Source organism: Neomonachus schauinslandi, chromosome 2, assembly GCF_002201575.2.
Source record: "Neomonachus schauinslandi chromosome 2, ASM220157v2, whole genome shotgun sequence".
In the NCBI taxonomy this organism is placed as follows: domain Eukaryota; kingdom Metazoa; phylum Chordata; class Mammalia; order Carnivora; family Phocidae; genus Neomonachus; species Neomonachus schauinslandi.
In genome coordinates this window covers 72,626,237-72,649,902 of record NC_058404.1, presented here as the reverse complement: position 1 = coordinate 72,649,902, position 23,666 = coordinate 72,626,237, and the positions used below count along the sequence as shown (strand labels likewise).

Below are 23,666 nucleotides of genomic sequence, written 5' to 3'. Positions count from 1 at the left end.
TCGTGCTTCAACTTACGCTGCCCAGACTACCAGATAAAGTTCATTGCCACTCTCTTCCTCGCCAACAGTAAGCAAAAGCAGGAACTCCTGAGAGAGAAATGCTTGCCCAGAAACAGAGGAGAAGTTGGAAGAAGGCTATATGGTTTTTGTTCTTTGTCATTGTTGTTGTTGTTGTTTTTTCTTTACTAAGGAATGACAAAGCAGTATGCTCCATGCTCCATAAAAACTTCAAAAACAGAGCTTCTAAGGAGGGAATAAAGAACCGACCAATTAGTATTCCAATTAAATGAAAGTATAAGTACAGACTTTCTTATTCATAAAATCTTTTTTTTTCTCATTTCCTGGCTTAAAAATGTTTTTCGGATTGCCATCCATATTAATGAAGAACATGTTGAAACCTTTCACAAAGATCTCACTTTTACACTGGACACATTGGCTTCACCAAGTTTACCCAAGATAGATGATGACCTAAAAGGTATGTTCATTTTCTCTACCTGCTATTTTCTGTCAAAGCTGTTGTTCTTTCTATTTTTCATTGCTTATTCTTTCTTTTTGGTATCTATAAAGATGACATGACAAGTATGTAGGACATTATGGCAAGAAGTACTAATATGGTTTATTTGAGGTCAGTGCATGGCAAGAACTGGATGTGACATACAGGGCAGCGCTGGGGATGTAGTTCATTAAAAATACTGAATATAATAGTCTCCCCCTTATCCATGGGGTTTAAGTCCCCAGATCCCCACTGGATGGCTGAAATTGTGAATAGTACTGAACACTTTTATATACTATGTTTTTTCCTGTACCTACATACCTATGAAAGTTTAACTTATAAATTAGGCACAGTAAGAGACTAACAATAATAATAATAAAATAGAATAATTATAACACTATACTGTAATAAAAGTTATGTGAATGTGGTCTCTCAAAAATCTTACTGTACTGTACTCACCCTTGTGATGGTGTGAGATGATAAAATGCTATGTGATGAGATGAACTGAGGTGAATGACATAGGCGTTGTGATGTAGCATGAGATACTATTGACCTTCTGAAGGTACATCAAAAGGAGAATCACCTGCTGCTGGATGGTGGGGTTGACTGTGGGTAATGGAAACCAAGGAAAGGGAAACCAGGGGTAAAGGGCAGGACTACTGTGAACTGAGATTCATGGAGAAAATGGTGAGCCTACAATTCCACTTGGTCTCTCTTCTCTTTCTTAATGAGAGGATCCAAGCGAATGTAAAGTCTATTATTGCATAAATCAAGGATATGCCCGTACAAGTGGAAGGCTGGAGAGATAACATTTCAGAAAAATGATCTTATCCTTGGTAGGGAAGGAGCTCTAACACTCTAGGGAAGGTAGGAAGAGCACACAAAAGATAGTTATTGTCATGGAAAACAGTCATGAATAGAATATTTGAATCAGAAAGAGAGGGACAGCTTTGGAAAGTTCTCAGCCTTTTAGAGATTTAGCTTCAGGAAACTAAAATAAATCCACAAGTCTACTCTGACTCGTTATGCTCCTCTCTAAGTTTGGAGCAGCTTCCAACATTTTATCCTTTGCACTTTCAAATGTTGTGAAATATCTCCGAGAAAGCCTTTTGGGTGAAGGTTTTCTTTTAGCTGGCATCATTTCCTCTGGGACTTCTCCATCTTTCAGGCACAATCACTTTTTCCATTTATGATGATATGTTTGCCTTCACTCATCCCCTCTGGCTACATATACATCCACAGTGTTAACTTTCTCACTGTCAGCTCTCTGTTCTGAAATTCCATTTACAGTTGATTCAATTTTACTTCCCCTGCTCTCAGTTATGGTTTCTTTACTACACTTTAATCTTTCTTGGCCAATTCTCTCAAGGATCCATTTTTGCATAACGTCCTGGGAGATAAGGAGGCAACACAACTACATACTTTGCCATGTGTGAGTGAAATGAATACTTATTTAATTATACCCAGTTGACGTATCATGGTAACTGAAATTGGAACTGTGTTGTTGGGGAACTGGTGTTAATCACCTAAATCTTGGTAACCAAATTTCGTGCATATTGGAAATGTGCAAAGTGAGGACTTCCTACATATTCAAAGGGTTTACCTTATAACTGCCCATGTGCTACTTGGCCCAGTTTTAATTTTTGTATGTTTACGAAATTTGCTTTAAGGATAATTCAAAATTGAGGATATTTTTCCCCACTTGTTGGAATGGTTTTCTTACTAATTCATTTTAAGGAGGTCTTACTGGTTTTGTTATTCTTTACCTTTATCTTGGTGAACTGTATTGCATGATTCCCTGCATTAAATTAAATGCTGTTTGACCTTAGTGAGGGTCTATAAAATTTTGGTTTCCCATGAAAATGAGGTGTAGGTTTAGAGTCTAAACAAAGAGTTATTATTCCCACAACATCATAAAAAGAAAAACTGAAATATTCTGCTTCCCATTTGCTAACTGGGGCTGTAGATATTTAACTTTTTAGCAATTATATAAGTACATTCATTTAGAATGGCACAAATATCTTATTAGAAAGAAAACAATAGGCCCAGTCCAAACCCTTGGGAAGCAACAAAAGTGGTCATAAGAGGGAAATATATAGTAATACAGCCCTACCTCAAGAAGCAAGACTTCTTTGAAACTTCACATACACAACCTAACCTTACACCTAAAGGAACTAGAAAAGGAACAGCAAGTAAAGCCTAAAGCCAGCAGAAAAAGGGAAATAATAAAGATTTGAGCAGAAATAAATGATACAGAAATAAACAAACAAAAAAACACAGTAGAATAGATCAATGAAACCAGGAGCTGGTTCTTTGAAAGAATTAATAAAACTGATAAACCCCTTATAATACTGATAAGCCAGTGTTATCAAAAAGAAAAGGAGAAAGGACCTAAATAAATAAAATCACGAATGAAAGAGGAGTGATCACAACCAACACCACAGAAATACAAACAATTATGAGAATATTATGAAAAATTATGTGTCAACAAATTGGGCAATTGGAAGAAATGGACAAATTCCTAGAAACATAAACTACCAAAACTGAAACAGAGAGAAATAGAAAATTTGAAAAGACCCATACCCAGCAAAGAAACTGAAGCAGTAATCAAAAATCTCCCAACAAACAAAAATCTAGGACTTAAATGGCTTCCCAGGGGAATTCTACCAAACATTTAAAAGAAGAACTAATACCTATTCTTCTTGAACTGTTCCAAAAAATAGAAATGGAAGGAAAACTTCCAAACTCATTCTACAAGGCTAGGATTACTCTGATCCCAAAACTAGATGAAGACCCCACTAAAAAGGAGAATTATAGGCCGATATCCCTGATGAACATGGATGCAAAAATTCTCAACAAGATACTGGCAAATCGAATCCAACAGTACATTAAAAGAATTATTCACCACAATCAAGTGGAATTTATTCCTGGGCTGCAAGGGTGGTTTAAGATTTGCAAATCAATCAACATGATACACCATATTAATAAAAGAAAGGATAAGAACCATATATGATCCTCTCAGTAGATTGCAGAAAAAGCATATGACAAAGTGCAGCATCCATTCTTGATAAAAACCCTCAACAAAGTAGGGATAGAGGGAGCATACCTCAACATCATAAAGGCCATATACAAAAGACCCACAGCTAATATCATCCTCAATAGGGTGAAACTAAGAGCTTTTCCTTTACAGTCAAGAGCAAGACAGGGATGTCATCTCTCATCATTGTTATTTAGCACAGTACTGCAAGTCCTAGCTTCACCAATCAGACAACAAAAAGAAATAAAAGCCATCCAAATTGGTAAGGAAGAAGTCAAAATTTCACTATTCGTAGATGACATGATACTCTATGTAGAAAACTGAAAGACTTCACAAAAAAATTGCTAGAACTGATATGTAAGTTCAACAGTCACAGGATACAAAATCAACGTAATGAAATCCATTCCATTTCTATACACCAATAATGAAGCAGCAGAAAGAGAAATCAAAGAGTCGATCCCATTTACAATTGCACCAAAAACCATAAGATACCTAGGAATAACCTAACCAAAGAGGTAAAAGGACTGTACTCTAAAAACTATACAACACTCATGAAAGAAATTGAAGATGACACAAAGAAATAGAAAAACTTTCCATGCTTGTGGATTAGAAGACCAAATATTATTAGAATGTCTATACTACCCAAAGCAATCTACACATTTAATGCAACCCCTATCAAAATACCACCAGCATTTTTCACAGAGCTAAAACAAATAATCCTTAAATTTGTATGAAACCACCAAAGACCGCAAATAGCCAAAGCAACCATGAAAAAGCAAAGCAAAGCTGGAAACATCAGAATTCTGGACTTCAAGCTATATTACAAAGCTGTAGTGATCAAGACAGTATGGTACTGGCACAAAAACAGACGTATAGATCAGTGGAACAGAATAGAAAACCCGGAAATAGAGCCACAACTCAATGGTCAACTAATCTTTGACAAAGCAGGAAAGAATTATCAATGAAAAAAACACAGTCTTTTTAGCAAATGGTGTTAGAAAAACTGAACAGCCACATGCAAAGAAATGAAACTGGGCCACTTTTTTACACCATACAAAAAAAAAAATTCAAAACGGATTAAAGACCTAAATGTGATATAGGAAACCATAAAAATCTTAGAGGAGAACACAGGCAGCAACCTCTTTGACCTCACCTGTAGCAACTTCTTACTAGACACATCACAGGAAGCAAGGGAAACAAAAGCAAAAATAAACTATTGGGACTCCATCAAGAAAGAAAACTTCTGCACAGGAAAGAAAATAATCAACAAAACAAAGAGGCAACCTACAGAATGGGAGAAGATATTTGCAAATGACATATCTGATAAAGGGTTAATATCCAAAGTCTATAAAGAACTTATCAAACTCAACACCCCCCAAAAACAAATAATCTAGTTAAGAAATGGGCAGAAGCCATGAATAGACATTTTTCCAAAGAAGACATCCAGATGGCTAACATACACATGAAAAGACACTCAACATCACTCATCATCAGGGAAATACAAATCAAAACTACGATGAGATATCACCTCATGCCTGTCAGAATGGCTAAAATTAACACACAGGAAACAACAGATGTTGGTGAGGATATGAAGAAAGGGGAACCCTCTTACACTGTTGGTGGGAATGCAAACTGGTGCAGCCACTCTGGAAAACAGTATGGAGTTTCCTCAAAATGTTAAAAATAGTACTGTCCTATGACCCAGCTGTTGCACTACTAGGTATTTTTCCAAAGGATACAAAAATACTGATTCAAAGGGGCACATACACCCCAATGTTTACAGCAGCATTATCAACAATAGCCAAATTATGGAAAGAGCCCAAATGTCCATTGACGGATGAATGGATAAAGAAGATGTGGTACACACGCATGCACACACACACACACACACACACACGACTATTACTCAGGCATCAAAAAAACCCCCAAAATCTTGCCCTTCACAATGATGTGGCTAGAGCTAGAATGCATCATATGAAGCAAAATAAGTCAGACAGAGAAAGACAAATACCATAGGATTTCACTTATAAGTGGAATTTAAGAAACAAAATAGATGAACATGTGGAAGGAAGAAAAAAATAAGAGGGAGGCAAACCATAAGAGACTCTTAACTATAAAGAACAAACAGTTGCTGGAGGGGAGGTGAATGGGGGGATGGGCTAAATTGGTGATGGGTATTAAGGAGGGCACTTGTGATGAGCACTGGGTGTTATATGTAAGTGATGAATCACTAAATTCTATTCCTGAAAGCAATATTATATTATATGTTAACTAGAATTTAAGTAAAAACTTGAAACAAAACAAAAAACAAAAAAATAAAAACAAAAACCTCACAATCACAAAAACTACATAACAAGCAGCACAGACACTCATGACCACAGGGAAGAGGAAACACGGAGACTCTGGGGTGTCTAGCTCAGCTTCTGTCCCTGGCAGGACTCTGAAAAGTGAGGGGATACAAAGCCTCCCTTGAAGTTAGCACTTAAGGGACTAAAATCCATTTTGAGTCAGTGTGCATTCTGTATTTGTGGGGACCTGATGCAAAAACACATCATTCCAAGGCAACTGAATTAGGACCAAAGCCGCAGGGACACCCATAGAAGTCAACCAGCAGAGCTTGGAGAGTGGAAGGACAATAGAAACCCAGACTGAGCCTCACAGAGACTCCTCTCTGCCCAGGGCTAAGAGTCTTACCTTTTCTGTAAAAATGCTGGTGTTTAAAATAAACTAACTAATTAATTAATTAATTTAAATTAATTTAAAAAGGAAACAATAGGCTCAAAATGCAGTCACTTTTGCTAAGCCCCACCAGGACTTAACACCTAATCTAATTGCAGTTTTAGCCTTTCCCGGGAGTGGAATTTTAAATCAGTCAGTCTGGAAGTTCCTGATCATCAGCATTAGTGGGGTAACCTCCTTGATAAGACCTCTGCCTTCCCCTAAAGGAAAGTAACCTTGCCTGAAATAATCCATTCTTTTAACACCCTTGTCCTGCCTTCTTTGTTCCTATAAAATCCTCCATTTTGTACAGTCCCTTAGAGCTCCTTTCTTGCTAGATGGGCTGCTGCTCAATTCATGAATCACTGAATAAAGCCAATTAGATCTTCAAATTTACTCAGTTGAAATTTTTTAACAATTCAACTAACATTGTCACCTACTCTCATTTTTATTATCGGTTTTACATAAAAATTGGAAAATTTTTAAGCAAAACATATATTTATGCCTCATAAAGGTTAAGTGTTCTTAGAGGTCTAAAGAAACACACAGACTATCCAACCGAGAGTGCTAAGATTCCTCCACAAAGGGATTATCTAATTTTGACCAACTAAGCTGTTCTATGTAACTTCCATGTCAGAACCACCACATTCCATACGACATGTTTTAATTTTTTTTTTAATATATCTTTTCAATTTTCTTCCATTGGTAGATCTACCAAGTAGCTTGCTGACATATCACTTAGAGCGTCTGGCCTATTACAACAAGTGGGGACAATCTCTTCAAAAATGGGTATCTTTGCTTATAAAGACCATTTTTCATGTCTCTAAACTTGATTCAGTCATTTAGTCAGTTTTCACTTGGATTTAAACAATTAAATAAGGTTTCATTTACTGTAGTGGTTAAGTTATATTAGGTCCTTCAGTGCTTTATAGCTTTTACTTAATGACAATACAAATCAAACTGTATGCTTCAAAAAAGCTGTGGCTCTCAATATAATAATTAATCTTTGCAAAAAATACATATTTTAAAAATTGTTGAGGCCAGAAAAATCCACTCCTATTTTATAGTATTATAATGCACATATTCTATGAATTGGCCTTTTGCCAAGAGCTCCCTTTCAATCTTCTTTTCCCTAATGTTCTCTCAACAGTACAATACTTCATTATTATCACCATATTTCTGCTTTTCCTTACTCATATATATTTCCTTTGTTTATGTATTTTTAAAGAATATCTCTTCACTTGCAAAACTCCTTTCTACATTTTTCCTCTCTAGAAATTGCTGGATACTCTCCTCCGTAGAAGGATTTTCCTAGTTCTTTTCCTTTTAACCACATTGAATGCCATTGACTCGTCTCTTTACTGAAATCCCACAAATAATTAGAATATTTTTAAATAAATGCCTTTAAGTAGACTATAAAATCATTGTCCCTTAGTAAAACTAATATATAAAAATCAGAGTGGACCTAAATCTCTATTGTTGAGTGAGTTTGTAATGTAAATGTGCACATTACTGTTAAAGATGCCTATATCTGAAATCTTACAAACAATGACTCCATTGACACTCTGTCTATACTTGGCAGGCTATCTGGATTATAGCCACAGCCGGTTTCTATACTTCACTTTCACTGTTACCTGTTGTATTTATTTGAGCTCTTTGAGATGAGGTTACTAAAAGAAATGGATTAATCAGCTTTTTATTCCTGATGATAAAAGAGTTTACATTCTCAAAATAAATGGAGACATTTATTTATATCTGCCATCAAAAAATATTTAGCACCTTCTATTCCCTAGAACATCAGTTGTGCACAGGAATAGAACAGTGAGCATGCTAGCCAAGTTCCTTGACTTCTGAAATGTATAATCTTTTAAAGTTAGTAGTATCCTAATATCCTTCCTTTGCTTTTACATTGATCTTCTGTCCACCCTTCGCAAGTTGAAGTTATAAGGCGTATGCCTAGTTTCGAAAATTAAACGAAATAAATTTTCTTAGAATTTCATAATACCCCTTGAGATAATCAGGGTAGAGTTGCCAGATAAAATATGGAATGCCTTGTTAAACTTGAATTTCAGATAAGCAGTGAATAATTTTTTTTCAGATTTTATTCATTTGTGAGAGAGAAAGAGAGACACAGAGAAAGCACAAGTAGGGTGAGAGGCAGAGTGAGATGCAGACTCCCCGCTGAGCTGGGAGCCAGACGTGGGGCTCAATCCCAGGACCTACAGATCATAACCTGAGCAGAAGGCAGACGCTTAACCATCTGAGCCACCCAGGCGCCCCTAAACAGTGAATAATTTTTAGTATAAATGTGTCCCATGCAATATTAGTCACGGCCTAAATTAGACATACTTAAATATGGCAAACTAAAATAGAGAAACTCTGGACATGGCCAAAGCAGTGAGAACGACATTCACCACCAGGTGATTCACTTCAATGGCAACAATATGCCCAGTGAATCCCTCACAAACTCTACTACTCCCATCCCCACCTACTATACAATATCCCTACAGAATCAGATTAAGATACTTCAAATCAACTAGTCATCTTGATCAATCTTTAGCATATGTGTTTATTTAAGTGATATTTTGTATAAAAATAGACATCATAACACAGCACCTCTCTACTACCCATACTTAAAAATATATCTATCTGCTCAAGTGGTCAAGATTACTTCCAACATATTCTGCATAAAGAACAACCGGAAGGAAATTCAGTAATAAAGTATGATTCAATTTAAGTGATTAGATTACCATGTATATATCTGGGGCTTACAAGTAGTTAAGGATATTAATTTTGAAATAGCAGATCAATAGCTTTTATTTTGATTCTGGGACCTTTATCTTTTGCCCACATTATAGGAGATAACAATAACAAAAAAGCAGAATACATGATTGTCATCATTCAAAGTGAACTAATAGTCTTACTAAATTGACACTCCTTGTCCACTTGTTAAACTGACAGGATTTGGAGTACCTAGAAGTCAATATGAGACCCTTTGACATAGGCTAAATTGGGTGATCCAAACACTAAATCTAGAGATGGGGGAGAGGTCTGTGACATGGCTAGGGAAGAACTTGATAGAAATAGTAGCCTTTTAGATATTTCCTGGGTGTCAAATCTATTTTCTTTTTAAGATTTTATTTATTTATTTAGAGAGAGGGCAGGGGGAGGGGCAGAGGGAGGGACAGGGACAGGCAGACTTTGCACTGAGCTGAGCGGTGTATAGAAATGCAACTGATTACTGTGCATTGATTTTATATCCTACCTCTTTACTGAATTCCTGTATGAGTTCTAGCAGTTTTGGGGTAGAGTCTTTTAGGTTTTCCACATAAAGTATCATATCATCTGCAAACAGTGAGAGTTTCACGTCTTCTTTGCTGATTTGGATGCCTTTTATTTCTTTTTGTTGTCTTATTTCCGTGGCTAGGACTTCTAATACTCTGTTGAATAGCAGTGGTGATAGTGGACATCCCTGCCGTGTTCCTGACCTTAGGGGGAAAGCTCTCAGTTTTTCCCCATTGAGAATGATACTCGCTGTGGGTTTTTCATAGATGGCTTTTATAATATTGAGGTATGTACCCTCTATCCCTACACTCTGAAGAGTTTTAACCAAGAAAGGATGCTTCATTTTGTCAAATGCTTTTTCTGCATCTATTGAGAGGATCATATGGTTCTTGTTCTTTTATTAATGTATTGTATCATGTTGATTGATTTGCGGATTTTGAACCAAACTTGCAGCCCAGGAATGAATCCCACTTGGTCGTGGTAAATAATCCTTTTAATGTACTGTTGGATCCTATTGGCTAGTATTTTGGTGAGAATTTTTGCATCCATGTTCATCAAGGATATTGGTCTGTAATTCTCCTTTTTGATGGGGTCTTTGGTTTGGGGATCAAGGTAATGGTGGCCTCATAAAACGAGTTTGGAAGTTTTCTTTCCATTTCTATTTTTTGGAACAGTTTCAGAAGAATAGGTATTAATTCTTCTTGAAATGTTTGGTAGAATTCCCCTGGGAAGCCATCTGGCCCTGGGCTTTTGTTTTTGGGAGATTTTTGATGACTGCTTCCATTTCCTTAGTGGTTATAGGTCTGTTCAGGTTTTCTATTTCTTCCTGGTTCAGTTTTGGTAGTTGATACATCTCTAGGAATGCATCCATTTCTTCCAGATTATCTAATTTGCTGGCATATAGTTGCTCATAATATGTTCTTATAATTGTTTGTATTTCTTTGATGTTGGTTGTGATCTCTCTGCTTTCATTCATGATTTTATTTATTTGGGTCCTTTCTCTTTTCTTTTTGATAAGTCTGGCCAGGGGTTTATCAATCTTATTAATTCTTTCAAAGAACCAGCTCCTAGTTTCATTGATCTGTTCTACTGTCCTTTTGGTTTCTATTTCATTGATTTCTGCTCTGATCTTTATTATTTCTCTTCTCCTGTTGGGCTTAGGCTTTATTTGCTGTTCTTTCTCCAGCTCCTTTAGGTGTAGGGTTAGGTTGTGTATTTGAGACCTTTCTTGTTTCTTGAGAAAGGCTTGTATTGCTATATACTTTCCTCTTAGGACTGCCTTTGCTGCATCCCAAAGATTTTGAACAGTTGTGTTTTCGTTTTCATTTGTTTCCATGAATTTTTTTTTTAAAGATTTTATTTATTTATTTGAGAGAGCAAGAATGAGAGAGAGTACATGAGAGGGGGGAGGGCCAGAGGGAGAAGCAGGCTCCTCACTGAGCAGGGAGCCCGATGCGGGACTCGATCCCGGGACTCCAGGATCATGACCTGAGCCGAAGGCAGTTGCTTAACCAACTGAGCCACCCAGGTGCCCCACCATGAATTTTTTTAATTCTTCTTTAATTTCCTGGTTGGCCCATTCATTCTTTAGTAGGATGCTCTTTAATCTCCATGTATTTGAGTTCTTTCCAGCTTTCCTCTTGTGATTGAGTTCTACTTTCAAAGCATTGTGGTCCAAAAATATGCAGGGAATGATCCCAATCTTTTGGTACTGGTTGAGACCTGACTTGTGACCTAGGATGTGATCTATTCCAGAGGATGTTCCATGGGCACTAGAGAAGAATGTGTATTCTGTTGCTTTGGGATGGAATGTTCTGAATATATCTGTGAAGTCCATCTGGTCCAGTGTGTCATTTAAAGTCTTTATTTCTTTGTTGCTCTTTTGCTTAGATGATCTGTCCATTTCAGTGAGGGGGGTGTTAAAGTCCCCTACTATTATTGTATTATTGTTGATGTGTTTCTTTGATTTTGTTATCAATTGGCTTATATAGTTGGCTGCTCCCGTGTTAGGGGCATAGATATTTACAATTGTTAGATCTTCTTGTTAGATAGACCCTTTAAGTAGGATATAGTGTCCTTCCTCATCTCTTATTACAGTCTTTGGTTTAAAATCTAATTTGTCTGATATAAGGATTGCCACCCCAGCTTTCATTTGGTGTCCATTAGCATGATAAATGGTTTTCCACCCCCTCACTTTCAATCTGGGGGTGTCTTTGGGTCTAAAATGAGTCTCTTGCAGATAGCATATCGATGGGTCTTGTTTTTTTATCCAGTCTGATACCCTGTGTCTTTTGATTGGGGCATTTAGCCCATTTCCATTAAGGGCCACTATTGAAAGATATCAATTTAGTGCCATTGTATTGCCTGTAAGGTGACTGTTACTGTATATTGTCTCTGTTCCTTTCTGGTCTGTGTTACTTTTAGGTTTTCTCTTTGCTTAAAGTACCCCTTTCAATATTTCTTGTAGATCTGGTTTGGTGTTTGCAAATTCCTTTAGTTTTTGTTTGTCCTGGAAGCTTTTTATCTCTCCTTCTATTTTCAATGACAGCCTAGCTGGATATAGTATTCTTGGCTGCATATTTTTCTCATTTAGTGCTCTGAATTATGCCAGTCCTTTCTGGCCTGCCAGGTCTCTGTGGATAGGTCTGCTGCCAATCTAATGTTCCTACTGTTGTAGGTTACAGACCTCTTGCCCAAGCTGCTTTCAGGATTTTCTCTTTGTCTCTGAGACTCGTGAGTTTTACTATTAGATGTCAGGGTGTTGACCTATTTTTATTGATTTTGAGGGGGATTCTCTGTGCCTCCTGGATTTTGATTCCTGTTTCCTTCCCCAAATTAGGGAAGTGCTCTGCTATAATTCGCTCCAATAAACCTTCTGCCTCCCTCTTTCTTTCTTCTTCTTCTGGGATCCCAATTATTCTAATGTTGTTTCACTTTGTGGTTTCACTTATCTCTCAAATTCTCCCCTCGTGATCCAGTAGTTGTTTATCTCTCTTTTTCTCAGCTTCTTTATTCTCCATCATTTGGTCTTCTATATCACTAATTCTCTCTTCTGCCTCATTCATCCTAGCAGTTAGAGCCTCCATTTTTTATTGCACCTCATTAATAGCCTTTTTGATTTCAACTTGGTTAGATTTTAGTTCTTTTATTTCTCCAGAAAAGGATTCTCTAGTACCTTATATGTTTTTTTCAAGCCCAGCTAGTATCTTTATAATCGTCATTCTGAACTCTAGTTCCGACATCTTACTAATGTCTGTATTGATTAGGTCCCTGGCAGTCGGTACTGCCTCTTGTTCTTTTTTTTTGAGGTGAGTTTTTCTGTCTTGTCATTTTGTCCAGAGGAGAATAGATGAATGCGAGAACAAAACACTAAAAAAATTGCTAAAGGGTAACACAACCCCAGAAAATATACAATAAACAAATCAGAAGAGACTCGAAACCGGGGGGGAGGGGGGAGTGGAAGGAAGGGTGAAAAAAAGAATATGATCAGGCTGGTGAATAGAACAGAGCCACACACTAGATTGTGGGTGTATTTTTGTCTCTTAGAAGAAATTGCCTCCCTTGGGGTGCCTGGGTGGCTCAGTCGTTAAGCGTCTGCCTTTGGCTCAGGTCATGATCCCAGGGTCCTGGGATCGAGCCCCACATCAGACTTCCTGCTCAGTGGGAAGTTTGCTTCTCTCTCTCCCACTCCCCCTGCTTGTGTTCCCTCTCTCACTGTGTCTCTCTGTCAAATAAACAAATAAAATCTTTAGAAAAAAAAAAAAAGAAGAAATTGCCTCCCAAAATTTTAAAAGAAAGAAAAACTTATATATACACAAAAGTAAGGTTAAATACTATGAAGGGATAGAATATGCCTGTAAAGATGAGAATTTAAAAAGATTTTTAAAAAGGAATTGATAAGAAGTTGGTTGAAAAAAGAATGAAAAAATTTTAAAAAAGAGAGAATGTTATCAGGCAGGTGACTAGAACAATGGCATACACTAGATTTAGGGTATATTTTGGTCTGTTAGAAGAAACTGTATCCCAAAATTTTAAAGAAAGAAAAAATTATATATATACAAATAATAAGGTTAAATACAATGAAGAGATAGAATATGACTGTAAAAATGAAAAATTAAAAGAAAAAAAATTTTTTAAAGATTTTTATTCAATTATTTGACAGAGAGAGAGAGACAGCGAGAGAGGGAACACAAGCAGGATGAGTAAGAGAGGGAGAAGCAGGCTTCCCACGGAGCAGGGAGCCTGACGCGGGGCTCGATCCCAGGACCCTGGGATCATGACCCGAGCCGAAGGCAGACACTTAATGACTGAGCCACCCAGGTGCCCCTAAAAAAAATTTTTAAAAAGGAATTGATAAGATGCTGGTTGAAAAAGGAAAGAAGAAAAATTCAACTAAAAAAATAGAAAAAAAAAATAAAGAAAATTTTAAAAATTAACTTTGAAAGACTAAGGAATCATGGGGAAAAAGCCATGAATTCTATGTGTGTATTCCCCTAGGGCTGGCATTCTGCTGTTCTCCTTGATTGGTAAACTTGGTCTTGGCAGACTGTTCTTGCTGATCTTCTGGGAGAGGGGCCTGTTGCCGTGATTCTCAAATGTCTTTGCTGGAGGCGGAATTGCCCTGCCCTTGCTTGGTCCAGGCTAAGTAATCTGCTTGGGTTTGGTCTTGGGAGCTTTTGTTCCCTGAAAGCTTTCTGTACAGCTTTGGAGGCCGAGAGTGAAAATGACAGCCTCCCAATCTCCGCTCCGGATCTGGGATCTTGGGGCCCCACTCCTCAGTGACCCCCAGAGAAAAGCAGTCAATCACTCCCGTCTCCCTGGTCTCCACCACACTGCCTGTGCCGGGGATCACAGTTGATGGCAACCCCGAGCTGAAAGCCCATTCCTCGGCTCCGTCTCTGCAGCCGGCTTCCCTGCTCAAAAACCTGGGAGCTCTGCCACACTCAGGCACTCCCGGTCTTTCTGTGACCCCAAGGGTCCTGAGACCACACTGTCCCAGCGAGGGTTCTACCTCCTGCCTAGCCACTGGAGCGACGTCCCTCAGCGGAGCCGACTTCTAAAAGTTCCGATTTTGTGCTCCACTGCTCTATCACTTGCCGGTAGTGGGTGATGGAGGCCCCCTCCCCCCCATCTATCTTCCTGAATATCGCCTTGGATTCACTTCTCCACACGTTCTGCCTTCCAGAAAGTGGTCACTTTTCTGTTCAGAGAGTTGCTACTATTCTTTTCTTCGATCTCCTGTTAAGTCTGTAGGTATTCTGAATGGTTTGGTCCCTATCTAGCTGTATTCCTGGGACCAGACGAAATTTAGGTCTCCTACTTCTCTGCCATCTTGCACCTCCCCCCAACTTCTATTCATTTTCTGATAGCGGACTTTTAGAAATTCATATACCTTAACAGTCTAAGACCAGAGGATTGCAATACATAATTAGATGTATTTATTTACCACCCCAAATCAACAATCAGGACAATCAAAGCTAAAGGTGGTATAATAGAAGCTCCTACTACTATATAAATAATCTTTTCTGTCATCTTTGATTTTGGTATATGTTCCTACTTAAACACATTCTTTATTTTGATTCATTGGTGTTTTATGACTGACTAAAAGCAACAGTGAGGCTCTACATTATTTTTGGCACTCCTTCACCCCCAAATAAAGCCATTTGTCACTCCTTCCAACTTTGCGTGGGTCTTATGAAAAGGTTTGACCCTTTTTATTTTATTATTATTTTTTTTAAGTAGGTTCCACGCTTGGCATGGGGCCCAATGTGGGGCTTGAATTGAAAACCCTGAGATCAAAACCTGAGCTGAGATCAAGAGTCTGGCATTTAACCAACTGAGCCTCCCAGGTGCCTCCACCTTTGACCTATTTTAGATGTTTGGATATGTGAGATCAATAGCTCTTGGAGATTATCAGTGCCACTATACTTTGATAAACAAGTTTAGAAGGCAGGGCATTGCAGTTAGAAGGTTTATGCAAGAGTTTTGGGAAAACAGGCAGGGACCAAAACCAGACAGATCACCATCAGTGTTTTGAGTGGGAGTGTTTGAAATGGGCTGGGATTGCCACCTGAGGAATCATTCAGGCAAGGTTTAATTGAAGGCCATGACTCAGTAGAATGGAGTCACAGTAGGGCCAAAGTATTAACAGGTTGCAACCCAATAGCTTAGCCTTCCCCAGGGAAGCTTGTGGTCATGATCAGAGAAGTTAGCAAGATATACTGAGAATTTCTTAAGGAACAGAAGACAGCCAGATAAGCTGAGTTCTAGCTCTGAAATAGTACTATGTATCAGTTCCTGTCAATTATTTTGATTAGCTATATTTAACTTGCCTTTTCTCTGTCTGGACAGGTACAAGTCTTCCATAGACAGCTTTGCTACTGTGTTGGTATTTCTAAGACTACTGAGGCAAATCAGCAGCTGTGTCTTCAAACTCCCAGGACCTGAGCCATGTTTATGTGGGACAGTATTGCTCTGCCCAGAGACCTCAGCAGAAGCTCGCTCAGAAGCTAAGTCCTCTGATTTCCTTTTAGCCTAGCCTCCTTCATGGGACTTTTACTCCAGTTCCTCCTTACCCCTACATTCTGGGCCAAGGGCCAGGCTTATAAAACCCCAGACTTTGGATCAGGATTTAGACATACATTGCCTATAAAAATGTCTCTGAATCGGCAATAATCTCCTGTGCAACTGTACTTGGCTTTAAAATGCTATATGTCTTTAGCAATTGCTCTTACTGGAACCAAATCTACTGAGGTTGGATTAGGGATGATATAAACATTCTCAACCAATGGAGGAAAATAATCTAGTAACATTTCTTTCACTGTCTCCTTGTCAAAGCTTTTAAAACTACTGACCTCTGATCTCAGGTTCCTAAGTGTTACTTGGGAAAGCCATATACTAGTGTGATTTGATTCTGCTGCAGTGTCAGGCTAAGTGATTCTCAACCCAGGGCATTTAGAAAAGAATCGGGTTATTTCCTTGGTTATCACAATGACAGGGGAGCAATCCTGGCATTGAATGGATGGAAGTCAGTGATGCTAAGCTTCCTACAATGCACACAACAGTCCTGCACAAAATTCCCACAACACATGCAGGACTGACAATACTTGTAGTGAGTGATCTCTAGTTGACTCCCAGCTGCATTTCCACTAGTGACTGTCCCAAACTATTTCTGTTCTTCTCAAAACCACTCAGTTACCACCCTCAGTTCATCTTCTTGTTTCCTCAGACTCTTCACTCAACAAAAACTTACTCAAATTCCCTCCTTCTTCCCTTTACTCCTCTCTCTGTGCCCACCCTGTTCTCCTTCCTGCCCCCTCAGAAAAAGGAATTTTTCACCTCCTTTCCAAGGATCACAACAGCTCCATCCAAGCCTTCGGTCCCTTCCCATCCCCTCACACCCCACCCCATCCCCAACTCTGTCTCTGTCTCTTGCATCTTTAATGCCTTGCCAGTCCTTTCCTCGCCTTAGAAAAGTACTTGAGTTTTTCTGTCCCAAAGATCAAATAAAAGCAAAGACAGAACTCTTAAACCTACTACTTACCCCTTAAATTAACATTCCACTTCATTTCTTCCACATAGGGCCCAGTGTCTATAAAGCATTTTAAGCACTCACTGGTTCTATTTCTTTACCATCCACTGGCTCCTAAAACCCTCATAAGGTAATTTCCACTCTCCTAATTCTGCTCTCCTGAAGGTTACTTCAATGGCCAGTTGCCAGACCACTCACTCTTCAAATTCCTTGGATTTCTTTACAGAATTAGATCCTTGATAAATCACTTATTAAAGATCATTACTCCCCACTTTTCTTCAGCTTGCCACTTGATTGGTCCCAATAAGAGTAGGGCCAGCCACACAAGATGAGGGTCTTCATTTTCCTGCACTCCCTTTTAGTATTTCCGTATTTCCCCTACTTGTATATGTCCAGGACTCTGGCTATCCCGTCTTTGGAGCTCCTTTTCCTCCTCCCTTTGCCATACACTGAATGCAGGTGTCAGCCACCCTCTACTCAGAGTCGTTGGCCTTCTTCGCAACCAAGTGAATGATCCTCAAATCTACCAACATTCCTAGTCATAATGCCACTCTTCAACTTCAGGCCAGACTATTAGTTACCTGACAGATAATTCCACCTGGCTGGTCCACTACCACTCTCTAAATTTAAAATAATAAAATCTAAAACATTCTGGTGTGTTTCTTTTACAGCACTTTAAATTTGGTGATCATTTTTATAGGTGACTGTCTTCCCTACCAACCTAGGAACTCCTTGAAGACAAGGATGGTTTCTTATTTAATTTTGCCCTAATATGTGCTTCAGAAATGTTAATTGGATAGTAAGGAAACTGATGAGTGAGTGAAGACTTGAGGTTCCTTAGAAAATAGATGGTGTCTTTCATATCTGTGGTCCGGGGCCTGGGCTGGTGCTTAGCACAGAGTAGGTACTACACAAATACCTTTTGAGTGAATCTGCCTTCTCTTCTTCCAAGCCAGTACCTTCTAGTTTCTTTCCTATCAATGTCAATGATACTAGCATTTTCCTACTTACCCAAGTTACAAACCTCAGTATTCACTGACCCTTCCACAGTCACTAAATCCAATGAGTCTGGTAAGTCTCCCTCAAAGATTTTAAATATTCCCTTTTACAGGCATACCTTGTTTTACTGTGCTGTACTTTCTTGCACTTTGCAGATATTGCGTTTTTTACAAATTGAACGTTTGTAGCAACCCTGTGTCCAGCAAGTCTGTGGGTGCCATTTTTCCAAGACCACATGCTCACTTTGTGTTTCTGTGTCACATTTTGGTAATGCTTGCAATATTTCAAACTTTTTCATTAATGTTATATTTGTTAGGGAGATCTGTGATCAGTGATCTTTGACGTTACCATTGTAATCGTGTTGGGGTATCACAGACCGTGCCCATATAAGACAACAAACTTAATAAATGTTGTGTGTGTTCTGACTGCCATTACCCTGTCTTTCTTCCTCTCCTTGGGCCTCTTTCTTCCCTGAGACACAGCAGTGTTGAAACTAGGCCGATTAACAACCCTACAATGACCTCTAAGTGTTCACGTGAAAAGAAGAGTTGCCTGCCTCTCACTTTAAATCAAAAGCTAGAAATGATTCAGCTTAGTGAGGAAGGCATATCAAAAGCCAAGATAGGCTGAAAGTTAGGCCTCCTGTGCCAAACAGTTGACTGAGTTGTGAAGGCAAAGGAGAAGTTCTTGAAGGAAATTAAAAGTGATACCCCAGGGAATACATGAATGATAAGAAAGGGAAACAGTCTTATTGCTGATATGGAGAAAGTTTGAGTGGTCTGGATAGAAGATCAAACCAGCTACAACATTCCATTAAGCCAAAGCCTAATCCAGGGCAAGGCCCTAACTTTTTTCAATTCTATGAAGGCTAAGAAAGATGAGGAAGCTGCAGAGGAAATGTTGGAAGCCAGCAAAGGTTGGTTCATGAGGTTTAAGGAAAGAAGCCAGCTCTATGACATGAAGTCCAAGATGAAGCAGCAGGTGCTGATGGAGAAGCTGTAGCAAGTTCTCCAGAAGATCCAGCTAAGATAATTCATGAAGGTGGCCTCACTAAACGATAGATTTTCTTTTTTGTTTTTTTAAAGATTTTATTTATTTATTTTACAGAGAGAGACAGCGAGAGAGGGAACACAAGCAGAGGGAATGGGAGAGGGAGAAGCAGGCTCCCCGCGGAGCAGGGAGCCCGATGTGAGGCTCGATCCCAGGACCCTAGGATCATGACCTGAGCCGAAGGCAGATGCCTAATGACTGAGCCACTCAGGTGCCCCTAAACAATAGATTTTCAGTGTAAATGGAACAGATTTCTATTAGAAGAAGATTCCATCTAAGACTTTTAGAGCTAGAAAGAAGAAGTCAGTGCCTGGCTTCAAAGCTTCGAAGGACAGGCTGACTCTCTTGTTAGGGGCTAATGCAGCTGGTGATGTTAAGTTGAAGCCAATGCTCATTTGCCATTCTGAAATGCCTGGAACCCTTAAGAATTATACTAAATTTACTCTGCCTGTGCTCTACAATGGAACAACCAAATCTGGATGACAGCACATCTGTTTACAACATGGTTGACTGAATATTTTAAGCCCACTGTTGAGACCCATTGTTCAGAAAAAAGTGCTTTAATTGCTCATTGACAATGCACCTGGTCACCTAGGAGATCTGATGAACAATGAGATTAATGTTCTCATGCCTGCTAACACAACTTCCATTATGTAGCCCATGGAGCAAGGAGTATTAGACTTTTAAGTCTTAACATTTAAGAAATACATTTTATAAAGCTGTAGCTGTCATAGATAGTGACTCCTCTGATGGATCTGGGCAAAGTAAACTAACACCTTCTGGAAAAGACTGACCATTTTAGATGCCATTGAACACATTTGTGATTCATGGGAAGAGGTCAAAAATATCAACATTATGAGGACTTTGGAAGAAGTTGATTACAGTTCTCATGGATGACTTAGAGGAGTTCAAGACTTTAGTGGAGGAAGTCACTGCAGATGTGGTGGGAATAGTGAGAGAACTAGAATTAGATGTGGAGCCTGAAGATGGGACTGAATTGCTGCAAGCTCATGATCAAACTTTCACAGGTGAGTTACTTCTTATAGATGAGCAAAGAAAATGGTTTTTTCAGATGGAATCTACTCCTGGTGAAGAGGCTGTGAAGATTATTGAAATGACAATAAAGGAGTTAGAATATTATGTAAATTTAGTTGATAAAGCGGGGGTAGGGTTTGAGAGAGCTGATCCAATTTTGAAAGAGGTTCTACTGTGGGTAAAATGCTATCAAACATCATCGCAAGCTACAGAGAAATGGTTCGTGAAAGGAAGAGTCAATACATGTGGTAGACTTCATTGTTGTCTTATTTTAAGAAAGTGCCACAGCCACCCTGACCTTCAGCAGCCACCACCTTGATCAGTCGACAGCCATCAACATCAAGCCAAGGCCCTCCACCAGCAAAAAGATTAGGATTCATTGAAAGCTCAGATGATGGTTAGCAATTTTTAGCAATAAATTATTTTTTAATTAAGGTATGTACATTGTTTTTTTAGACAGAATGCTATTGCATACTTAATAGACTACCTACAGTGTAGTAGAGAGAATGGGAGAAAGGGCATTCCAAGCTCAGGGAACAGAGAGAATTTGCAAGTAGGGAATAGGAACAGATGAGTCTGAGGATGGGAGCTTTAGTCAGGAAATGGAGGGCCTCTTTGACACACTAAAGAGCTTAGACTTTACCATTCCCAATATACAATCTCTGCTTTCCCAACTCCATGTCTTGGATCTCAGTATTTCCATCAACTTGCTCTTCTTCCTGTCCACCTTTTCACAACCAAATATTCCTATTACCCTTATAAACCCTAGCTCAAGTGATTCTAACCCTATGAACTGTCTTTAATTCTCCCAAGCAGAAAAAATCTCCACTTTTACCCTTTAATCCCCTTCCTGCTTTGCTTTGGCATGTGTCTGTTTATCTTGTATTAATGTTGTTGGAGACCCTTTCTGGCACCATCAGCTCCTTGAAGGAGAGGGAGTATGTTTTGTTCTCCCTCTATTATGTCCTTATATTCTTTCGTTCTGGGCACTAAGTGCATAGCAGATGCTCAATAAATATTTGTGACCCTTGGATCACTTTTTCAGATTTTCCATATCAATTTATAAGCTAGTATTTAGTAGTAAACAGAATACCTTTTTTTTTCAGAACATCTTTCTCAATAAGAAAATATCTTTAGTAAAGGAAATCATTAAAACTACTTTTTTTTGAGAGTTGTTTTGGGGCATTTAAAAATACCTTAAATTATTAAATTGTATAATTTGGGGTCTGTTTTTTATTGGTATTAGAATGAATTTTTGAGACTGGAAAGTAAAAGCTACTAGAGGAACAGTTAAAAATTTTTATTTAATTTATGAGAATTATAAGGATTATGTTAAGATGTCTTAGTTTCTAAAAGTTTACTTTTTAAGTTAGTTTTATGTAGGTGGAAAGATTCAGTCAGCTGTTTTTTAATTGTGAATGTCATTTATGAATAGTTACGTAATTAAATAAAAGTATTTTAGGAAAATTTACATTTTTCAGGTTTTTAAATTTTTTTAGTTTTGTCTTAAAAACAAAACAAAACAAAACTTTTGCCCCCAAGAAATTAGTTTGCATCATAATGGAAGCATTTAGAAAAAGCAAGCCTTATATATTCTATTACTCTTCAGTTTATTTCAGTGAATATTCAATATTTGAATAAAGTAATAAAGAATATTTCCTAAGAATGTAATAGCTCCTTAAATATTCAGCATTAAATCAAGTTTAATCTTGTGTGTGTGAGTCAGGCACAGTTCTAGATTTATGGCCACATATGTCTTTCCATAGGAGATGGTTATTTTGAAGCATGCACCACCTAAACCCACCCACATTTTAAATATTTAAGCAGATGTGATATATTCATTGATCTCTAAGGATGTTGCTAGATCTTCCAGTTCATCCTCACCCTCTCATCCTACCCCCTTTGTTATTTGTAGCATGTCCTAAAAAGAGCCATTTGCACTGGGGACTAAAATATTAATGTGTAATTCCAATTTAGTACTCATTAAAAAATTTCCCTAATCAGTTGGACTAACTAGCACCAATAGCATGGGTTGTTGAATTTAAACATCACTCCAGAATACAATGATTTTTAAAATAGTATGGCCATTATCAGCATTTGGATAATGGAATCTGTACTTGAAGAACCAAATCCTAGGAAATGTGTAGACCTAAGAAATGTTTTCTGATTCTGTTAACCAGAGAAGCATGTGGCCACCACATGGTCAGTAATACAGCCACTCACCAGCTCCCTCACACCACACACACACACACACACACACACACACACACTGCTGCAATTTTCTTGAGAACAAAGAGCCTGTTTTGTCATTCTTCCTAATAAACTCATGTTTCCTATCAGTACCAGGGAACACCACACAAAGCACCTCTTTGAATGTCTTTGAGTGACTTCATGCTTAGATTGGTTCGTAAAGGGTTAAGGTTTTCTTTATATAACATCGTTTTGTGGGTGTGCTCAATCACAAGGAAATCATGAAAGCTAGAATACATTCAATTTAAGATCTTTATTTTCTGGATAAGTAAAATTGGAGAAAAATCATATCCTTTCTTTGGGGCCATCTGGTAACCTAAGAAGGAAGGAGTAAATATGTTTCTAGTTGCTTTGAACAAACCCATATGCTGCCGGTCGTTACTAATACCGGCCAATGAGAGTTGAATTTCACTAGTGTTTTCTGAGATGTGCTCTGATCATCTGTTGTTTCTATAGCTAGGTTCTGTGCAGATACATTTTCTTTCTTGTATTTTCATTTCATACTTTCCAAAGAATAATCAATTGATATGTTCTATTTTTTCTCTAAAATTCACCAATAATATAGCCAAAACAAACAGGAAATTCTTCTGGAAGTCTGATCTCTAATGAATTCTGAAACTAAGCTCAGCATATTAAAGGAAGTAATTAAGAAGGCACCCCATTGTGTTTAGATATGCTAGGTCAGCTAAAACAGGGGATTTTTCTATTTTTATGAGCTTTTGTCAAATTTAAAGCATGTTACATTTTAAAACAAAAATTTAAAAGAATTTGTTAGTAGCAATACTACTCTATAAATATATATTTTTAATTATTCTTCATGTCACTTAAAGATGACTTTTTGAAACAAATGGCCTAGATATGCCAGTAAAATACCTATTCAATTTGCAAAAAAATAATAAGAATAAATACCACAAGTATTTTCCAGTTAAGTGTGTGTATGTGTGTGTGTGTGTGTGTGCGCGCGTGCACGCACAGGGCATATAACATACCAGCCATGTATTAACCATTAATTGTGAAACACTGTAGAGGTCATCTGGTTCATCACCTCACTTCAGAAAGGGCTGCTCCTATTATTACCCCTGGAACATGGTTAGCTAATGTTTTTCTTATCTCTTGCTCTTACACTTTGTTTTTGTTCATTGCAGTCTTAGTCATAACTAGCCTTTTTGTAGTGCTATTTGCCAAGCACTGCCGCACTTTTCACATACTGATTCCTGTAACCCTTAGAGCAACTCTCTTGAATATTCCTTTAAACTCCTTTGTTCTCT

General features: G+C 38.2%; 1 protein-coding gene across 1 annotated transcript in view; it reads left to right on the top strand.

Moving 5' to 3' along the window:
- Nucleotides 1-204: 204 nt before the first annotated feature.
- LRAT (lecithin retinol acyltransferase) overlaps nt 205-23,666 on the top strand; it is a 49,141-nt gene continuing 25,679 nt past the window's right edge. The window contains exon 1 of the mRNA XM_021698817.1: nt 205-475. The gene's annotated coding sequence lies outside the window, so the exon portion shown is untranslated. The remainder of the gene's footprint in view (nt 476-23,666) is intronic.